A 23,191-nucleotide genomic window follows, 5' to 3' on the forward strand; every position below is an offset into this window, starting at 1 on the left:
CAATAAGAGTGCAATTCCATGCATGATTACACACACTTAAGTCCCATTGAAATCAATGGGGCCTAATGCTGTGCTGTATTGCTGCTTAAGGATTTTTTTTTTCAGATGTTGATTTTGGTTGCACAGTGAACCAAAATCAAACACACCCACAAATCATTCTTATTGGATTACTTGCTTACATCCCCCCAGTCAAGAGAAAGATAGAGAATTTGGAGCTCTGCTAACAATATTGTTTACTTGCTGGTTGAAGGGAAAAAAAGCACCCACACAACAGGACACGTGTACTATAGTAATTCACTGCTGGCATCAAGTTGAATCCATAAAGATCACACTGGCTGAAGGTGCTCATCGCAAAGCTATTTATAGTTATACTAGTAAAATATTATTGCGAACAGCACTTTTCAAAATGAAGCTTTTTTCTCTCCTGTGAATATAAAGATCCTGTTTGGAGTATCAGAATAATTGATCCAGGTTTTTCATAGGTTTGTGAGCATTCAACACTTTGAATGAAGCACACCATGTAGATAAATGGAAGGAAGCACATTTGAAATGAGAATGCATCCAGTACCAGAAATGAGAAAATGTATACACCCACACATTCCTCCTGGTATACATTTTCTTCTCAGTTCAGTTTCACTTCTAGAACAAACCATGAATTTATCTTTCATATCTACCTTAACTTTATTTAAATAAAAAAATTAAATAAAAAACTTCTGATTCAGTTATTGTGTCAACTTAACTTTTATTGCACTTTGCAAGAGGAAGGATAGTTTTCATTATTTTCTACCATCAAGGAAACTGTTCTTTGTCCTTCCTCTGTCATCATCATCATCATTTCTAAACTGCTCAAAAACTACTGCTATTAGTTAACATTACAAACAGTTAAAAAAAACTAAAATGCCATACCAACAGTTAAAATATAAAATGCAATACAAATATTTAAAAGAATAAAATAAAACATAATGCAAAACATTAAATGGTACAGGAACCAATAACACAGCCATAATAATCTAGCCATAATAACCTAGGTATCTAAAATGCCTGGGAGAAAATAAAGGTCTTTGCCTTGTGCTGCAAGATAGCAATGTTGGTCTCAGACAAGCCTCTTTGGGGAGTTTATTCCATAAGTGGGGTGCCGCTACTGAGAAGGCCCTCTCTCTTGTAGCCACCCATCTAGTTTCCTTTGGCAGGTGCACCAAGAGGAGGGCCTCTGAAGATGACCTAAGGTACATGTGGGAGAAGACGTTCCTTTAGGTACTCTGGTCCTAAGCCGTTTGGGGCTTTAAAGGTCAACACCAACACTTTGAGTTGGGCTTGGAAATTGACTCGAAGCCAGTGCAGCTAACAAACCACTGGCATCACATGTTCATAGCAGCCTGTCCCAGTTAGTAACCTAGCATCTCAATTTTGAAATAACTGAAGTTTCTGAACCATCATCAAAGGTAGCCCCACGTACAATGCATTGCAATTATCCAATCAGGAGGTTACCAGAACATGGATAACTGTCACCAGGCTATCTCTGTCCAGATAAGGTCACAGCTAGTATATCAGCCTAAGCTGATAAAAGCGGCTCCTGGCCACCAAGGCCACCTGGGTCTCAAGTGACAGTGATGGATCCAGGAGCACCGCCAAGCTGAGTGCCTGATCTTTCAGGTGGAGTGCAACCCCTTCCAGGGCAGGTTGAATGCCACTAAACCAGGCAGACAAACCACCTGCTAGCAGTAGCTCCATTTTGCCTGGATTGAGCTTCAGTATGTTGGCCATTAGCTCATCCAAGAATGACTGGAATGCCTAGTAGTAGTAGTAGTAGTGGTAGTAGTAGTATTGAATTAAATCCAGTGCTGTAGTGGTAAATTTTGAAGTTCAGAAGTTCACTGTGGAAGTGAACATACAGACAGACACGCACCACAAAGAGCAATAGTATATAGCATGACCCATTTTATTCGGATCAGCATGACTGAAATCCTGTGCATAATTACCTGGGAGTAAGTTCCCGTGAATGCATCGGTGCTTACGTCTGACTGCACCGGTTCAATGAGTAAATTATTATTTTATCTATTTAAAACATTTCTAGGCTGCGTTTCAGGGCAAAGCTCTCCCAAGGTGGCTTATAACATTAAAATTCATATAATAAAAAACCACTACAATAATATGGCAGCAAACTTTCATAAAACAACAGACACCAGGAATAAAACATCACTAAAACATATAGCGTAACTGCAACTACACAGCAGAACAATCCAGAAAACATAGTCAGGGGAAGACCAGAGTAAATAAGTAGGTCTCTGATACACGTGGTGCTTTAATAAAAGATCTTCACCTAGCTGAAATGTAACCTTTAGCTTTTAATTAGAGATGCAAACAATCTTACAAAGAAGTGTTCCCATTTAAACTGCTAACACGAAGCAAGAAACCCATCACAGAGAAGGAAATGCCTCTGCTTGATCAGTTTCCTTATTCTCCGACTTCCTTTATGCTAATCTGTCACACAAATAATAGAAAACCGGGAAGCCTCATTGTCATCTCGTTCACTTACCAGAGCACAGAGCATCGATTACCCTGGCGCTCTGGCAGATGACACAGATGACACAGACGATGTCACTGCTCCTGCTCTGAAAAATGTCCTGAAGCTGCATCCCTCCACATTCTCCCTGTGCTACACTACTGCATATGTTATCTTTTTCTAAAACAAACCTATAAACCAGGGCTTATGCTGGGGTAAGCAGATAGCTATGAATTCATTGATCAAGACAAACACAGCAACCATGTTGTGTGATATACAATAATGTCTGAAGGGTCCACAGCAAAGTAACCAGTCCATCATCCACTACAAGACCATACTGCTAGTCATGACACTACCAGCAAATGTCCTAAACTGGGTTGATCTAGGAGGCACTTAGAGGCACAACTCAGGACAAGTATACCTAGCTGACCACCTTCACTTATATATACTTAGTCAATCCATGATGTCTTTCTGGTCCCACATCCAATGAAATGCCACCAGATAGCAGTACGTAAGCAGGCCTTCTCAGTGGTGGCACCTAACCTTTCAAACACTCTCTCACATATGATTTGAGAGGCAGAAATGGCGGCAAGTTTTAAACACTTCTTGAAAACACACCTATTCACATTGGCTTTCCCAGACCTCTTACCACCCTGTTTTATTGTTATGATAATATAGTATTTTAAATGTTATTGTTTTTAATTATGTTTATCTTGTTTCTATATTGTTATGTTGTATTTTAATGTGAGTTGCTTAGGGCTTTTAATATATTAAGAGGCATAAAAGTATTATAAATAAAAATCATTTACACTAATGTGAATTCGATGAAGCCCAGAAAATGACACCAGTGTTAACTGGTAATTCAATTGTCTTTCAAGTCTGTTAAGTAAAAATGTAGGTGAATATCAATAGCAAATTATGTATACTAGAAAATACATTTTCTTTTGATCTGAATAAAAGCAAATCTATAACTTACTGCCAAGAAAACTAAAATAAAGACAATGCTCTCTTTGAGATGCTTGTATGTGTGTGTTTTTTACACCCATCAACAGTGGTGTTGATGTGTGTTCAAAACGCTGGTAACAAGTGATAAAACTGTTATATGGTCCTCTCAGCCCACTTTCTATCCAGGAAAAAATCCATGAAAGAAAATCTCTGTAATCAGTTAGCAGAATGGAAGATGGAATTATCATTCCAAAAATGTCATTTCATGAACTAATGTTCTAATTGCTCTTACTTGAAATAAACACTGACATTTGAAATAATTGAGCAAAATAAAGGGTTTCAGTAGCAGTTATTGGTATTGTTGAGATCAGCAAACAGACTGAGAATTTTTTCCATTGTAATAATCCCCAATTGCAATCCCCTGCTCTCACCTTTTCTACTGAAATTAGTGCTGTACAAAAATGACCCATCTCAATTCAGAACGCTGAGTCTTTATACAAGAGTTTTTGGAGAACTCTTGGGACAAGGTTTGGAGACACCCAGCATGGGGGGATTTTCTATCCCACCAGTACCACCACCTATGGGGAAACTGCAATTTCACTGGGCAATCCCAGCTATGGGTTTCTTATTTTTTGCAAATGCTTATATTTCAGGGCCTAAGGAACTCTCTGCCACTATATCTCAGAGTTCCCCCAGCTGACCCTTTTCTGCTGCCATACATTCTCAAAGAATACTTTAAAACCACATACTAGCTTGGAATAAGATGCTTAGGTGTGAAATGGGCACCAAGGCTAATGACAAGATGAACTATTAAACAAGTTAGGGAGCAATCCTATGGCTGCTGGACAGCGGCTTGATGGCCATAGGATATGCTGTTTTCTGGGAATCAATCTCGGAGCCCACACTCCAACATCAGTTCCCAGAGAACCAACCTCCCCCCAATTCCACGCTGCCTTGGAGACAGCACAGAACAGCCATGTCCTCCGCGCTTGCAAGAGGAGCACAGAGTGGCTGGAAAGGGGCATGGCTGGGGGTGTTACGGGGCGGGGAAATCGTAACTGCCTGTACGATACATCCTATGTGTCATAACAGCAGCCTCCTTCTCTGCTCCGTCTTCCCATGGCTAGACAGCCGCAATAGGCTGTCTAGCTGAAAAAGCAGGGCAGGAGGAGTGCAGAGGGAATGATCCCCCCCGTGCTTCTCCTGCCCTGCTTTGGATAGGCGCTGCCTCTGAGTTCGGAGGTGGCCGCCTATCTATCTAGATAGGATTGCGCCCTCCATGTATTAAAGGGATATTTGGTACATGAGGGAATACTCATAGTTACTTTGGGGTTTTCAAAAGACTGCACATCAGAGATTGATGGAATCTCTTACAGGAAAAAATATAGATACATATCATTTACATAGGGTAGGGTAGGGGCTAGGCCATTAGATAAGATTTCTGTTATAATTTTGAAAAACATTCCTGTTATTATAGTAGGAAAAAAAAAACTGATTCTAGGATGAAAACACAGTTACCATATGAGTTGGAATGAGTATCCATGCACCCATCTGTAGCAAAGCAACAGAGCTTTGTGGCATGTCTAGCCTGCAGAACAGGCTGCCTCTGCATTGTTGCACTGCTACTTGCATCCTGACCAAATAGATTAGTGGCAAAAACAAAACCCAGGCAAGAACTGCATATGTAATATGCACTAGAATGACTCAAATTGTGATACAGTTGTCAGAAAGATTGTCCATCACTGAACAAGAAGAATGGCCACCTCTTAAAAAAAAGAAAAGAAACGCCATATGACGGATCTAGGCCCGTGGAAGCTGGTTCTCTGCAGATTCTTGCCATTCAGGATGCTGAGTATAACCCTCATCACCACTGTTTTCTCCTCAGCACACATATTTCTCCACGGCTGCTGTAAGATTTCATGTTCAGCTCACCAGTTGGCTAGGCCAACTGTCCATAGAGTTAGAGCTTTTAATGAAAAGTGTTCAGGCAGTGACAATGGCCTAAGAATCCTTTGTTCACATTAGGATTGTATGGAATGGGCTATGAATGCTAAGCAAGACTTTCTGTAAGGTACACTCATTGGATTCGATCCACAGGTGTTCTTGCACAGGCCTGCACAGTTTCAGAACCATAACATTGAACGCATGGCTGTTCACAATTGAAAAGTGCACATTGTGGGCAGCCCAGGAGGCTGCCCACAATAAATGACCTGTTTTTGCTTCCTGCCTGGAAATGTCAAAACAGAGGTGCGGGGATTATCAAGCACTACCAGACAACAATACACAGTTACTTGTGTATTTGGCCTGACTGGTGCATTACAAGTGGGGCAGGCCTAGAATATGATAAATCTATGGAGTAGTTCACCTGGAAGAAAGGACTACTTATTTATTTGTTTGTTTGTTTATATTTGAATTACCCCACTCTTCCAATACATGTATGTTACTCAAAGTAGTTTACGATAGATAAAATCACAAGATTAATAACAACAAAACGTAACCAGAACCAACATAGCTAATAAACCAACTTCTTCCATTAAAATAACTCAGCCTGTCAGGTTAAAAGCCTGCCAAAATATAAACATCTTCAGAAACAAGTGGAAGGCAGTCAGAGAGGGGAGCATCCCAGCCTCATGTAGTATGCTATTCATCATCATCACCATGAAGATTTATATCCCAGCTATCTGTAAAATATCCAAGATGGCTTACAGTCAGGGTAAAAATACACAAACTGAAATGAACAGAATAGAATCAGATAGCCAGTTGAAAGCTTTGTAGGACAGGTGTATCACAGTCCCATCAACAGTTACCCATTAATGTCCTTGCTACAGCATTCTTGGCCCAGTGAAGTTTCCAAAGACTCTTCAAAGGTAACGCTATGTAGAGTGCATTGCAGTATAATCCAGTCTAGATGTAACTAAGGCACGTGCCATGGAACAGGTGCAGCTGACACACCAGAATAAACTGGGCAAACACCCCTGGCTACAGTTGCAAACTGGGCAACTACGTGAAAGCTGAGTCCCGGAGTACCCTCCAGACTGTAAAACTGTACTTCAAGGGTGTACTACTCCATCTAAAACAAATTGAATGCCTATTTCAGAGTCCATCTCCTTCCCAAACAGGAGGACCTCCATCTTGCCTGAATTAAACCTCAACTGACTAACTCTTATCCAGCCCATTACTGTTTCCAGGCACCAAATCAAGACATTAACAGCTTCTTTGGTATGAGATGAAAAGGCAATAGTGCTGTGTGTCATCAGTATTGATGACAGCACACTCCAAATGCCTAGATGATCACTCCCTGTGGCTCCAGTCCATATAGATGTTAAACAATATTAGGGAACAGAATTGAAACCTGAGGGATGCCATACACCAGTGGCCAAGGTACCAAACAGGACTCCCCCACCATCACTTCTGAAACCATCCCTCAAGGAAGGACCGGAATCATTGCAAAACAGGTCCCCATATCCTATCCCCTATAGGCAGTCCAGAAATATATTGTGATAGAAGTACTGGGTGCCACTGAAGGGTCCAGCTGTACCAACAGGGACATACTCCTCCTGTCTAGCTCCTGGTCTTGATCTTCAGCCAAGGTGACTAAACCTCTATCTATCCCAAACCAGCTCTGAAGCTGGATTGAAATGGGCCTAGATAATTCAACTTCCTCAAATAACAGGCTCAGATACCTTACTGAAAAAATGAGATATTTGAAAGTAGTCGGTAATTATTGGATACAGTAGGATTCAAGGAGAGTTTCTTCAATAAAAGTCTTACAACAGCCATTTTGAGATTACATGGAACTATACCTGCTACAATCCACAGGCCTTCTCTGGCTGTTTTAATCATCCAGGAAGGGAAAAGTTCAAGTGTACCAGTGGTAGATCTCATACTTCCAAGGATCTTGTCCACATCTTCAGGTTGTCAGAACTGAAATTATCCAAGACAACAGAACATAGGTACCAAAGGTACATTGCTAGGAACTGCTATGGTATACAAGCAACTTTATCTAGCAAAACTGTCACAGAAGGCAACTGTCACAGAACAACTCCTCAGCTCTCACTGCTCCTTGATGTAGTAATAGACCTTTACAACCAGAATAGTTCCATTGGATTACACTGGACAATTATTTACAAAAGCATTCTTATATTATACATATCTTCTTCATGTTTTTTGCTAAATGCTATTTCCATCTGAAGAAGGAGTTACTACCTGCAAATTCTACAGAAAACTAAACTGAATACTTACAGACTAAATACTTTAAATTTGAGTGTACATTTTAGAAAAACAGCCTTCTAAGAACTTTTATTTCCAAGTTGTATGTGATTTTATTTCTTCTAATTTGAAAAGAGCTAAATGCTAGCATTTGTTTGACATCAGATAGATTTTGGAAGTGTTCTTACTTTCATATGATACAGTTTGCATACCACAGCTTTGGGATGCACAAGTCTTGTGGAAGCTACTGGTGGTTCCAGAGTCTGGGCTCATCATTTGTGGATCACAATCCTGTGAGACACTTCATACTAGAGAACATTTGTACCTTATCAACAAAGCTCAGCAACTAATAAGTGCCTTGCATTAGCACTCTTGTCCCCACTCAATAGTCACTCAATATTCTATTAAACAAACATCTTGCTTTCATCTGTCACTCTAATCTCTTCATTATGCTTCTCCTTGGTGGCATATATATTATGAGGTGCAATATAATTGCCACAATAGGTTATTATAAACCATTACCCTGCTTCATTTTTAAATGGCAAGACCATCTGTCTAAATAACAAGCAATGACAACTCTGTAAAAGGGTGGGGAAGATATGGTACCTGTCATGAATGCCAAAGAAGATAGTGCTTCATTTTATATCACCAGGTTTTTCTTGGAGTCTCTAGAGCATTTAAATGGGCTTCTAGCTACAATGAATCCCAACAATTGATAAAGCATTTCTGTCTTTTACCATCTGCCTTCTCCTCATTATCATCCATGTCCCTCATTTTTTCAGATACCTTGTTCAATTATTTGCAGATTTGCTAATTGCTTAATTATTTGCAGATTATTTGCTATTTGTTCATCAGTGTCTCCTGAACGTGGTATTACCTTTTCATTCTTTAAATGATGTGTGGAGAATGTGGATGCTTCCAGACAGAGGGCTCCTAGCACAACCAGTTATAAGGCATTGTGCAGCTACTTCATGTTTTTCTCCTTAACAGATTTTATGCAGTAAGAAAAAAGACAGAAGAAACAATGGGGAAAAATACAAGAGAGTTACAAGTGGGAGACAATGACATCTGGACCCCCTATAAAATCCCATTAATGTGGCAAGGCAACAATATGAGAAAAGCCTCATCTAGAAGCACGCTTTCTATCTGGTTAACAGACATAAAAAATCAAAGGAAGTTGTGCAGTCCATGGAGGGTGGGAATCCAAAATCCACAATTTGGCAATACCTTTATAACAACCAATCAAAAAAGCTTGTGCAAGCTTTCAAGTTCTCCAGAAGTCTTCATCAGGCTAAATGGTAAAGCAACAACAACAACAACAACAATGACAACAACAACAACAGAGGATAGGGGTGAAGAGAAACATCCAACAGTTAGGCCAGATGCTGTGGTCATGAGGTCAGCAGATGAGAGACCCAGTCTCAAAATGGAGATTGAAGACTGTCTGAAATTGGTAGGTTTTGCAGGTATCAGATTACACCTAGCTATGCATTCTGTGTCGAAGAAGCAGTGGCTGACCCCCATTTCTGAAACCATAAAGGCTGCCTATAACTCAGAACTAAAACAAATCTAGTAAAGGCTATTAATAAACTCAAGATACCCATATAATCTTAGCACTAACATTGAAAAAAGAAAACAACAACAGTATTCATCTCAGAAATAAATGTACTACACCTGATTCTAAGCAGCTATTCAGAAATGATAGAATGCTATAATATTATGTGGCCAATCTGTTGTTGTTGTTGTTCAGTCATGTCCGACTCTTCGTGACCCCATGGACCATAGCACTCCAGGCCTTCCTGTCTTGTACCTTATTTTAATTTATATCTTCATATGTTATTTTACTTCTAGATTGAGTTTTATTTGCAACTTCAATGAAAGAAATAGGATATTCTCTCTCAAATTACCTTGGTTATTTGTTCATTTGTTTATTATACTTTTGCATAGCCAATTGGTTGGATCCAGACTTAGTCAGAGTAGACCCATTAAAATGAATGAGACTTAAATTAGTCATTATTAACTTAAGTCCCAAGAATTTCAGTGTGTCTACTCTAAGTATGACTAAGTCTGGATCCATCCCTTAGGGTGCAATCCTATGCATGTTTAGACAGGAGTTCTGACAACTCCCAGCATTCCTTGGCCAGCCATCCTGGCTGGGGGATGCTGGGAGTTGTAGGGCTTTTTCTGTCTAAACATGCATAAGATCATGCCCTTAGATTTTAAAAAAATGTAAAAATTAAATTACAGGACTTAGATATACAAACAAAAAACATCCAGTTGGTATGTTCTTGTGAAAACAGCCAAAGATAGTTTCAAAGTAGGGAATCAAACTCATGCACTTATGGAGGAAAAGACCATAAATGATACATTAAGCATTTGTTTTCATGTAAGAAAAACAACAAAATGTAGACCTAATTCCATCAGACCATGTGATTATGGGCCCTTGTATGTGTTTTGCAAACAGCAACCAATCCATGCCAAATGAAAAACCTCTTCTGAAACTGAGAGAAGTTTCAACAGCAGTTTGTGATATTGAACAGCAGAGTGCTATTCCATGAAATCGAGTCAAAAATTTCTTTTGGGTGTACATAATGCTGTTTTTTGAACCCCAGCTATAATGTCTGAAGTGGCTCATAGAAAGTAATCTCACTGTTGGAAGAAGGAATGTGTGGAGAAGCCTACAAGCCAAATTTTCAAATATAAAACCTATCAATTCTTTAATTTTAAGATAGTGGAAAGGGGGGAGGGGTTCAAGACAATAAACACACATCTACTTATAGCACATTGTTTATTATTGTGGGTCTTTCAACTCATTTCCTATTGAGAATGATGATATGCTGAAAATGCAGGTGTGTTTGGGTAGTGTGTTAAAGAAAAAGCTTTTAAAGAATAACTGCAGACCTAAATAATTCAAATATTTCTTGAGTGCTCCTTCATAGGGCATCTCTACACCAGCCTAAAATCCTGCATTTAAAATGGGGCTTTCTGCTTCCATTTTAAATGCAGGATCACGACTCCCTTTTTCACCTGCTTCTTCCCCCCCACCTTTCCCCCCTCCTTCTCCCGGTATCTGAGTCTTCCATTATCTTTCATTGATGTCGCTCCTCTTCTTGACACTTTTCTTCTTTTCACGGAGGGAACTCAAGCGGAACACACAACAGGGTAATTTGATAGCTCATTATTTGCGATCTATTTAAAAACGGAACAAAGGGCATTTAGTGCAAGAGACGCCTTGGAGGATCACAGTGTCATGTAAAGAGCCCACAAACTTCTATGAAAGAACAATCCCAATCACAGGATAAAAGCTCCATGTGAAGAAAGCCATAGTCAACTTATGACTAGAGTATTTTCTGGAGCGCTCACCTGGACAGCAAGTTGTGATTTTTGTACAATGTCTTGCTTGCACATCAAAATTATTATCTGTCATGGCCCAGGACCAGGACCCCTCAAAGGCTGAAGCTTCCAGGGACAGTGACTCCAAGTAGATGTCAAAACCAATCTCTGGTCCTTCTGAACTGGGCTGCACCACCTCAGATCCATGCAACCCCCAGGAGGTACCGCTGTCTCCGGACTATAAGGTGTGGACCTCAGACTCCTCCACTGAACAGGGAGACCCTGAGAAAAAATCCCCAACCAGCTTCTCATCCCTCCAACCTTCACTCCCCAGGAGAAGCCAAAGTCTACAAGAAAAGGCTCAGGGCCCATTAACTGCCAGATATAGCACCCAAGTCTTCCAGAAAGACTTTCCTGGCCTTGTAAATTAGGGTTGTGCATTGCTTTGGTGCCAAATCTTTATACTGAAGCAAATCAGGCTGCTTCAGGGCTGCCTCATTGAGATCCAAAGCAGATCAGACCAGCACCAAGGTGGTCCAAAGTGAAGCAGATCACCGCTGAAGGACCTTTCTCCACCTTGGAGATTCAGAGCTATTCTGAAGCCTTCTGAAGTTCAGACAGCCTGTCTCTAACTGTATCAAATTGCAAATGATCAGGAAGAGGGCGAGGAGGAGGACGGAGGGGGGAAGGGGAGAGCAGGAGGGAGGGGGGAAATGGTGAACTTTGCCGAATGGGAACTCTAGTTGCCAAATTAGGGCTGAACTTAATCCAGCAGTCTCCAATCAGTGTCAGTGGTGGAGGCGGGAGGGATACTGCTTATATTGGAGATGAACCTAAATTTGTTTCATTGAGAGAGAGCTGGTTAGAGTTGGGTAGTTGGCTAGATCTGTGTGTGTGTGTGTGTGCGTATGTGCGTGTTGTACTGCAGCTTTGTCCTTCTTCTTTCCAGCCCTTCTCAATTCAACTATTCTCTTTCTTTCTTTTCTAGATTCTTTATTTAAAAAACCAAAAACCTTTAAAAAGTATTTTAGTTTCCTCCTTTCCTTGCCTTGTTCTTTGGCTCCCCCTCCCCCCACCCTTCTCAATTCAACTATTCCTATTAGTTTTCCCTTTCTTTCTAGATTATTTATTTAAAAAACCATAAAAGAAAAGTACCTTAGTTTCCTGCCTTGCCTTGTTCTTTGCCCCCCTTCTCAATACAACCATTTCTTTCTAGCTTTCCTTTCTTTCTTTCTTTCTTTTTTCTTGATCCTTTATTTTTTTAAAAAATCTATCTATCTATCTATCTATCTATCAAAACAAGTACTTTACTCTCCTTGTTCTTGGCTTCCCCCCCCCCTCAACCCTGCCTTTCTCAATTTCTGTATTCCTTCCCTTCCCATTTTTGAACTCTGTACCTTTTCCCTAATTTTTTTTTTTAAATAAAACCCTGTTTCTTTGCTTGTAGGTAGTTCTGTATTTGTTTTTCTTTTGCTCTTGTTTGTGTGTGTGTGCACGCACGCACGCGCGTGCTTGTGTTGTAGTCAAGCAAACGCGTGTGGCAAAGAACTACACAGAAGTCCACATTTCAAAATACAGTGGGCAAAGTGCTACACACATTGACATATATTATTTAAATTTAATCCTACACTGTGTGGCAAAGCAAGCCCAATATGAGGCACCTTTGGGGTCTTGGCAGGGGCAGAGGTGGGCGAGGTGCTGCTGGGACCCTTCTGTGCAACCACTGAAAAGTGATAGCTCTTCACTTTGAGAGTTTTTGTTGAAAAAAGCACATTGCACAAAAACTACTCTGCCAGCCTGCCTGTCAGCCTGGTTCCCTAGGTAATGTGCATTCCATCAGCCAAAGAGAGCTTGAGGTCATCCACTGTGAAGCTCAATAGGAAAGTGGTACTAGGGGAGAGGGGTTATTTGCACTTCAAGAAACCTACACCAGATATCAGGGATAGTGACCTCCTCCTCCTCCTAATCACCACTTAGGGAGCAATCCTATGGCCACTAGACACTGTCTAGAGGGCCATAGGATATGCTCTTTTCCAGGAACTGACCTCAGAGCCCGCGCTCTGAGGTCGGTTCCCAGAAATCTGATTTCCCCCCTCGTCCATGCTGCCTCGGAGGCAGCGCGGAGAAGCCCCATCCTCCACACTCGGAAGATTAGCACGGAGCGACTGAAAAGGGGCATTCCAGGGGGGCGTTCTGGGGCGGGGAGAGCGAGGCTGCACATATGACACATCCAATGTGTTGTACAGCAGCTTCCTCTCCTGGTCACCCCCCCACCGCTAGACAGCCGAAAATGGCTGTCCAGCGAAAAATAGCAAGGCAGGAGAGGCACGGAGGGAACGATCCCCCCCATGCCTCTCCTGCCTTGCTTAGAATAGGTGGTCACCTCAGAGTTCAGAGGCAGCCACCTATCTAGTTAAGATTTCACCCTTAAACACCTAACTTCTCTGATTATCCCTTTATGACCTTTGGTTTGAGTTTCTGAGAATAGCACATTTTACCTGTGCCCAGCACAAAAACTACTTGGACAAACTATCTGAAATTTGGCAGGTCGAGTCAACTCCTTTGGGACTGAGAGGTCTCCAAATTTCATGCACTTCTGTTCTGTGGAAAGAATGAAAAGTTACGTCTTTGAGAGCTTTTGTGGAAAAAATCAAATTTACCTGCACCTAGCGCAAAAACTAGGGGCCGCAGTGGCTTAGTGGTTAAGACGCTGAATTGCAGACCAGAAGGTCAGCAGGACAGCAGTTCAAGACCCAAGTGCTGCGTGATGGAGTGAGCTCCCGTCTTCAGTCCCAGCTTCTGCCAACCTAGCAGTTTGAAAGCAAGAAATTGCAAGTAGATAAATAGGTACCGCTTCGGCGGGAAAGGTAACAGCATTCCGTGCACCTCGGTGTTCAGTTATGCCGGCTACATGACCATGGAAGCGTCTTTGGACAGCGCTGGCTCTTCGGCTTAGAAATGGAGATGAGCACCACCCCCTAGAGTTGGACACGACTGGTTGGGGACACCTTGACCTTTTTTTTTTTAGCGCAAAAACTACTGAGCCAAACTGTCTGAAATTTGGCAGGTGGAATCACCTCCATGGGGGCAGCCAGGTTCCCAAATGTCATGTATTTATCATGACAACTGAAAAGTTATGGTGATTTCTATTTGCCAATGCAAGTCAATGGGAAAATGTCAAATCCAAATAATTCAGATATCTGAATCTCACTTCAGATCCAAATCTGAAATGAGGTGGATTGGGTCCAAATTGGTCTGAAGCCAAGTGGGGCTGCTTCAGAAGGTCCAAATCAACATCAGAAATGAAGCATGGGGGTCCATGCACAGCCCTGTTGTAAATCCCTGCCAGTTAGTTCTAGCCAATGTTGGGGTAACATGTCTGTACTGGAGCTGCAGGACTGCTCTCTGTGGTCCTGAAATCACTTCCAATCCTGGTCTGGTTCCTGTAGTACTGGCCGTTTTACTAAACCTGCTCCTGTTCCATCTGTCCCATATCATGCATCCTCACCTGACCTGTCACCCAGAGCAGATGATGGAATCCCATATGGAGCAGAACAATAGACCAAAGATTTCTGATGCTGTTTTCAGTGTCATCTTCCATTTAAACAAAAGGGAAAGATCAATATATTGACTTTTTCTTGCAAAAAAAAAAAAAATTGGAAGAGCCTCTAACACACACATTGAAATTTTAAAAATGAAACAAAACAAGATGAGTGTGTGGCTTTCTTGTTCAATGTACAATGAACAATGTTCAGTGTTCTTGTTCTTGTACAGAAGCCAAACCATCTTCAACTGAAGATTCAGAACAAAAGAGCAGTCCTCTCTGGTAAGATTTTTTTAAAAATCACTGACATGCTGGGAGACATTTTCAGAATGAATCCATGCCCCATTGTATAAGTTATACTGTTATTTGTTTTATCAATATTATTTATTATTATTATTATTATTATTATATTTATTTATATCCCGCCTTTTTCCCAATAGTGGGACTCAAGGCGGCCTTACAACGTTAAAACTGCTACAATTAAAACCTATAAATAGAAATATAAATACAACTGTATAAAAGTTAAAAATATAATTAAATCATCAATATTAAAATTGTAAAGATATTAAAACATTAAAAGACAACTAGAACAACAAAAATGGTATCCATACGTCGCGTTTTCCCAGATCCAGACTAGTTATCCCCAAATATCCATGTATAGAACTCTTCTTTATCAAAACATCTAACTGCAACTAATATTTCGGGTGTCTACAAGTCCACCTAGATACATTTGGTTTACTGTCTCCCAGTTTTATTAGTTTGTATTGGTTGGAGAACATAACAAGACTTTCTTATACTGGAAGCATTTCTAAATGTTTGGTACTGAGACAGTAAGTTAGGATCATCTATCCTAAGTTAGGATCATCTCCACAGCTGAAAAAAATCTTAACCAATGAACTTGAAAGATAGAAAATGTGTTTCTCCCTGTTGGTTACCAAAATCACATTGCTCTTTATCAAGTACTGTTCTCTCCCTTCACCTTCGTCAGATCCATCCAAGAGCCAACAGCCAAAAATAACAAAAGGGCTAACTAAAAACAAGTATGTGTGCATATGGTAGCAGAAAGGGAGGCAATCTTTTGCAGGATGTGCAAGCCCTCAGGGCTTGTAAACACTCTGGACCACATCTCTGCCTAGTTCTGTACAGTAGCTAACATATGGTGGGCACTTCATAAATACCAGGTAGCAGGAGTAACATTTGTTCCCAATACAAAACAATGACTTCCGGCAATCCTGAGGGGGCGGGGAGGGAACACACTTACAGGGTGAAGATTCATTAGTCACCTAAATTCCCCATCGGTAGACTGAGACTTTTCATGCATGAGAAGAATTTAATTTCATGATCCTAGAATTATTTTCATGGGCCAGTTTTTGCTCAAGGGATTCAAAGCTGCAAGCGCTCTCTCACACTCTCTCTTTTTCCTTACCTCTGTGCTGACTCAGGAACATTCTCTTACTTTTCATTGGTATACAAGTCTCATGCCAAGTGCAGCCTATTGATAAGAGTCAGCAACAAAAGCTGTAAAAGATATGTGAAGAAGCAGGACTCGCTTAATTAATTGGTCGTTCTGCTTAGGTTTAAATTTCACACCAGAGATGATGAAGGGTACTGGGAGTGCTTTCTTTTTCTTTCTGCAAATATTTCTGGCACGCTGTCATTATAAATTACATTCTAAAAATTCACCATTCTGCTATAAAAGGGCTTGAAATGATCCACTTTGACCGGATTTTTATTGCATCCTTCCAGTCTATAGACTTTCAATCCATCTGAGTAGAAATCTCCAGTGGAGTGAACCACTTATTTATAGTATTCATCCTTCATGATAGTGAAAGATGTTAGATGTCAAAATATTTACAACACTGAGCTGCACACATTCTATAATATAGGGAAAACCTCAACAGATTAAGATATTTAGGCTCTGTTCAGGGCCTGAATACGTTCAGCAGAATCAAAAGCCCTATTCCGAAGGATCCTGCATGGGCATCTTTGTGCATGCAGCTATGCTCCCTCCCTACAGCTAGCCAGAGTGGGTAACATCAGGGATAGGGCAAAGTGGTGTGGTTCCACTCACACACAGATAGATCGTGTGAGCCAATCTTCTGAGTAAGGCTAAAATGGTAAAATTTTCTTTGGCCCAAAAATGGGTTGCAGGTGTGTGTGTAGCAGGGCGGACTATTGTAGATTTGAATGCTCCTTTATACATGCAATAAATGAATAGATCTCTCTTCACATCGAACACTAGTGTGTCAAGCAGAATTGTTCAACCTAGCCTTCTACTCGGTATCCTATTTTTCTATGCACATGGAGTCTTGTGGCCAATATTCCACCTTCACTCTTTAGTGGTACAGTCTAGAAACAGCTTTAACTCTTGATTCTTCTAAATTGTATTAAGTGGGGTGTCTAACTTGAAATCCTGCTTTGAACAGACAGGAGGAAAACCCAATACAACATAGAAGGAAGGAAAATATTTGTGGAATGGGAGAAGTCTTAAACTCTATGATCCTAAATTGTGTGGGACCAAAGTATCTCAAGGACAGCTTCCTTTGATATGAGCCTGCCCGGGTGCTTCACTCAGGGCATAAACCTATGCATGTTTAGACAGAAAAAAGTCCTACAACTCCCAGCATTCCACAGCCAGCAAAAATCCTGCAACTCTCAGAATTCCATGTGGCTGGCTGGGGAATGCTGGGAGTTGTAGGACTTTGTTCTGTCTAAAGATGCATAGGATTTCACCTTCAGTAACTTAAGCCCTGTTGACAGTTCTCCACATCTGAAGTTCAGCAGGTAGGAATCTGCAATAGGATGTTTCCAACTGTGACACCTGGAGAGTGAATGCCCTTCCCAAACAGACCTACCTTGCTGCTTGCCTTTTGGTGTGAAGCTTAAACTCAGTTCTTTATGAGAGCATTTGGTCTGATTTAGCTATTTTCTGTTAACGGCTTACTGTTTCCTTTCTTTTTCTTTCTTGTGGCTCAGATATGTTTTATTCCTGTTTTAAACTGATCATTTTTAAAACTTGAGAATTGTGAGCCACCTATGAAATTGTCCAGAGAGTCTTATCACCTTCCCCTCTCCTTATTTGGCAACAGTATTCTGCCTTCTTAATATCCCCTCTACAGAACTAACCCCACAACTGTGGCCAGTCCTGTTTGAAGACCGCCTTTCCTTTCCTATTTTTGTAATAAACTTAATGTTGGATTATACTATGCTGTGGTGTGTGTGTGTGTGTGTGTGTGTGTGCTTATGTTTATATTTATTTCCCACCTGGGCATCCCGGTTCCTGCTTGGATACATGTACAGGATTTGACATATGTAAACAAGGGCTGAATCTACACATAATAGTTTTACCATTACCATACTGCAGTGACAACTATTGGTGCACATGACACCAATGGGCCACCAATAGTTATCACTACAGTACGATAACGGTAAAGCTGCTTTGTGTAGATTCAGCCAAGGACACAAAGTAACACAGCTAGATGGGCATTATTGTACTAGTCATTTGTTGTCTCCTTCCACAGTGCTATATGAATACAGAGTTTGTAAAACAAAAACATAAGACAAAAGATTGTTTTCCATCGTTCATAAAGCCATTGATCTAAATATTAGAGAATTCTTTTGGAAGTTCATTTACATTTCAGGTATACATTACTGAAAGCTTTCCCAACAGCAACCTGCATCTAATTAGATTTAAGAATGAACTCAGTAGTTTCTTAATTAGCCAAATGATGGGGCATTAAAATTATTCGTGAATATAGGCACTGGGACAAAAGAAAATGCTTTTTCATAAGAACTGGGTATAGACAAGGTTCTAAAGGGATAGGGATGTTGGAGAATTTCTCCACGAATCTCCGGGAGGCCGAATGCCAATGCATTCGGCCCCCCGAAATTGGTGGAGAAACGGTCCGCCACCCCCCCCGCCACCACCTGGGATGGGACTTACCTTGGTCGAATGTCCCTGGCGGCGGCGGCGGTGGGGCGGCGGCGGCCGGTCTTCCGACGAGCTGCCGCCGCCACCGCCATTTCCAAGTGTAAAAAAACAAACGTGATAGGCTACGTAAATGTTTACGTAGCCTATCACGGCTGACTTTGGGGGAAAAAAAAAAGCGCATACGCTTTTTCAAAATGATGACAGATACAATGCTAAGAACATTGAGAAAGCAGCATAGATCAAAGCTCGCTGTGCTTTGGTGTCCTCTTAATGAAGTCTAAAATGTGGCTTGGTGGCTTGGTGACTAAGCCTCACCAAGGGAATCCTTCCAGAACATTAATGCCTTCATAGAAGGCATTCTATGTGTGCTTGCAAAGTTTATGACTGCCTCAGGCTTTTATTGTGGTGTGTGCGTGTGCGTGTGTGTGTGTGGACACACACATGTCTAATGCACAAAATAAACAGAAGCCAGACAGAGAGCATTTCAGCTATATTTGAAAATATGGCTAGTGCCAGATGAATTTCTGAGAACACTGTTTCTTGCGCCCTCAGATTCTTCTACATATATATCACTGAGGTGAGATAATATTCTAAGCTAATGAGAACACCTTAAAGTAAACACATACCAATAAACACAATATGATTTTTTCCCCTTTTTATTGCTCTGACATTTTGTATTTTCATTTACAGGCTATAAAGCTAAAAAATATTTTGTCCATTTCCAGCTCAGTGTTATGGCCATTTGTATTCCAAAGAGCTAATTACAGAGGTGACCTGAGGCTCTTAGAATGCATTATTAATGCATTTTCTTAATGCTGGAGAAACACTAATGTGAACCATAGCTTAGATGTTTGTTTTCAAGCTTGTTTTCCAAGCTTGCTAAAGTGAATTAATTTCAGGCAAGAGAAAAATGGAAGATTCAGATAATTACCTCCTCTCAGTCCTATAGTATCTACATAGCAACTGATCATTCTTGTACTAAGTCAATGTTTTGTCCTCAGGGGCACAGGGTAACTCCAAGCATGTGGCAAGCAATATAGATCTAAGTACCTAGATTCAGCAGGGTCCATGGGTGAAGTGTCCTTCATAGCGTTGTACCACAGTCCCAACTAGTGGAACCAACTTTTCCTGTTCACAGGAGGTGCCAACTCCTCGTGCTCCTTCTGGTGGATAGGTGTGTACGGGGGGAGGGTCACCTTTCTCTTCCAAGGGACCCCATCCAGCTAAGGCTCCAGGAGCTGGACATTCCCTGTGACAAACCCCACAATTCTAGCTAAAATTGGTAAAGCCAAATGGTAAATAGAGGGACTGGATGGGTGTGCTTTTAAAAGCTGTGTAAAAGAGAGAATTTTAGTGGTGGCAGCTGAAAAACTGCACAATCTGAAAAATCCATCGTCTTAATCACATGGAGAGCCTCCATGGATACCGGAGGTTGTCCTCTTCAGACCGTCGCCTTACATGAGTACAGGCAAAACACGCAAGGAGGGGTGGGCGGAGCTGAAGCAACTAGGGATGTACAGATTCCCCACCGTCCATTCCAGTGGGGAATCAGTGGGGGGGGGAGGCGATCCATTCCTCTCCCCTGGAATCCTCGCGGAGCGGCTCTGCTCCGTGAGGATTCCACAGAGCCGAGGGCTGCTTACCTGAATCAACTGGAGCCCTTCGCCTCCACGCCGATCGCCATTTTAAAAAAATGGCAATCAGCAGGATGTCCCCATAGACTTATACGCAAAATAGAGCTATGAATCTTGCGTATATGTCTACGTGTCCATAGGCTTATACACAAGATTCATGGCTCTATTTTGCGTATAAGTCTATGGGCACATCCTGCCTATCACCACTTTTTTAAAGCAACCCTAGAAGCAACCCTCTCTTTACACATTGATTCTACACAGTACGTGGATGACTGAACAAGGCTACTGTTTCCTTTTGCTTATTCTATGGATATGAGGAGAGACTGGCATGTAGGAGGGGAGTCATAGAGGGGAGAGGCATTTGGAGATGAGTGGGGAAGCTGAAAGCAGAGTAGTTCAGAAAAAGGTTATTTGGTGGGTCATGAGGGATAGTTAGGCCACAATCCAATACCTAGTTTCCTGAGACTTACTTTTGAGCAGATGTTATAGGATTGTGCTGTTAAGGGAGAAACAGAAACCATCATGGCACAGAGGAGAGTTTTACCAAGGGAGGTTTTCCTTGGCATGCAAATAGCAGCTTTGGAGAGGGCTTTTTTTTGTCAAGATTTTGGTAGGGAGAAAAAGAATTAAAATCTCCCCATCCCTAGTCCCCTCTCCCCATGGTCTCGTATCTGCTCAGGTTTCCTTGGGACTGCTATTTACATGGCCAAAAGTGTGTACGATAATTGCATTCATGCAATTAACGTCTTGTCTAGTTTGACGCTGTGATAAAAATAATACCGATCCTGATTAATACAAAATTCCAAGAACTTGGAGAAGCAAGCTGTGTTGATAGCTACCAGAAGTTGGCTGACATATGCATGTATACCACCGGATGACTCCAGTATCATGTGATGGTTTTCATGCATGAGTGACTCATCACACAGATATAACTCCACAGACTTTTAGACACTAAAATGCAATGCTGTTTGATTAAGTCATCAAGCACCACATTCAGTTGACAGTCAACAGTAATCCAGCAATGTACGTGTATGCGTGGACCACCCACAGTTATGTCACTGTTAGTAAAACAGATCCAATCCCTTCCCAAGTCCCAGTGAGCCTCCAAATCCCCTCCCACCCATGCACATACACAGTTTGCTACACTGGCAGGTGCAGTACAATAGAACAAGGAAGGAAGTCACTTTTCCACCACCACCACTTTGTGCCTGGCATGGTGCTACAGGGCCAGCCCATAATCGGTTCTGGTTTGCAGCACTCCTGGTACCTGGCTCACAATCATAGTGCACACCAGTCACTAGAGGGGGGATGGAAAGAAAGAGCTTCAGGGAACTGGATGTCTGGATGGGCTGGTGGAATGGAGGGAGAAGAGCAGATGGGTGGGAGGAAGGCAAATGAAAGAGGGTGGGACAAAGGAGAGAAGATTTTGCCAGGTTCTCATTTTAATCTGAGCTGAGAAGAACTTTTGAGCCGCTAATGTTCACCTGTTATTTGAGGTAAGCATTCTGAGCTGCCAACATTTTTATTTCCAAGCCAGGAAATACATTTTTCCATCAATTGGTATTAATATTAGAGGTATTCAATACCATCCCTATGAATTCTCTGCTCCACCAGCCAGGAAGCTCTATTATTTTGTACTCTTCTGGAGAGAGAAGCTGTTCTTCCCAGTAGCCTAGTAGCTTCCTTCACATGGCTTCATAATTCACAAGGAATTGTTGACACTGATCAAGAAGTGACACGTATGGAGCCCTCCTATCCTGCTCAGGCCCCTTCCTTTCAGCAAAGACCACTACCCAGGGGAAGGGAACAATACAAAGAAATCCTTCCATTCCTGGTGCTTCCCAGCCAGTGACCTCTATGCATCTATTGAGAAAAGGGTAATGGAATAATAGCTCCATTGTATCTCTACTGTACTGTAGAACCAATGAAGATCTTTTGGTCAAACTTAGGTACCCTAAATAGTGCTGTGCCGAAAATTCTCCCACATTTTTTCCAACCATTCTCATTCAGTTTCACAGAAGAGAAATTGCTTCTCAAAATAAATTCAATGGTGAAGACATTTTGGAGAAATTCTCATGGGTTGGGTTTCTTGGGCTGACCCTACTTAGGAGGTGGGGGCACAAGTGTCCTGTTTTTCATTGTACAATCATCTCTCTGGCCACTTGTAGCCTCCTCAGCTTCCTTCACTTCGGTTAAGGCACTGTGAGGTAATTCCTCCCATAGGGCTTTTCTCAGTTCAGGACATGCAGGCAGCCTGGGAGGCTAGCTGTGGTTAGGAAAGCTCAAAAACACCACAGAAATACTTGATAAAACATCCCGAATGAGGCAGAGCAACTGAAGCCTTTTTCATATGGGGAGAAAACATTCAGGAAATTAGAGATTTTGGCAGAGCACTAACTCCACCTCATCCCTGGAGCTGGACACAACAGTGCCCCCACCTGTATTGCTGTGAATGCAAACTGGGGGCCAGTCTGCCAAGACAGTTGATGCTGTTGCAGCGTGAAGACCTGCAACACCCTTAGGAAAAAAGAAGGAAGCTGTGCTACAAGCCCTGCCATTGGGGAGCCCTACCTGGGAGAAACTGTTGAGAATTTCTCCTCTTCCTGGACAAATTCAGTGAAATTGTCTCCCAAACGTCTTTGCCCACAAGTAACGTGGAAAATTTCAAGAGGCCATTTGTGCACAGCTCTAATCCTAAATGCAAAGCCAATTCCCATAGCCATTATCAGTGATTTATTAATTATGCATCACACCTCCAGAAGATTTCAACAATTACTCTAGTTTTAAAAGATGATCCTATCTATATTTGATAAGAATTCAACCAAACCGTACATTAAATCATATTTATATCCTTCCTCTAATTCCTTCAGGATTAAAAAAAAAAAAAAAAAAAGACAGCCAACCATTTTGGAGCCAGCCTCAAGAAAGTTATTAGTCAACTCTATTGTTATCAAATCTATAAACAAGAACATTTGACAGACGTATGGCTCTGGCTCACTAGCTTTCCTTTTATCTGATTGTTTGGATCATATTTAGCCCCACAAGGAAATGAAAATAGAACAAAACCTCTATAATTTAGCAGGATTAATAAC

General features: G+C 41.5%; 1 long non-coding RNA gene across 1 annotated transcript; it reads right to left on the minus strand.

The window, feature by feature from the left end:
- Positions 1-731: 731 nt before the first annotated feature.
- LOC146358350 (uncharacterized) lies at positions 732-20,148 on the minus strand. The gene is made up of 7 exons (XR_014784121.1): positions 20,109-20,148; positions 15,961-16,052; positions 13,651-13,797; positions 8,885-10,846; positions 8,535-8,639; positions 7,252-7,372; positions 732-6,129 (listed from the first exon to the last, which is right to left on the minus strand). It is a non-coding gene; the product is annotated as an uncharacterized LOC146358350 (long non-coding RNA).
- Positions 20,149-23,191: the final 3,043 nt, after the last annotated feature.

Source organism: Heloderma suspectum, chromosome 1 (genome assembly GCF_057233095.1).
Source record: "Heloderma suspectum isolate Gila_16-S chromosome 1, 16-S_ref, whole genome shotgun sequence".
Lineage (NCBI taxonomy): Eukaryota > Metazoa > Chordata > Lepidosauria > Squamata > Helodermatidae > Heloderma > Heloderma suspectum.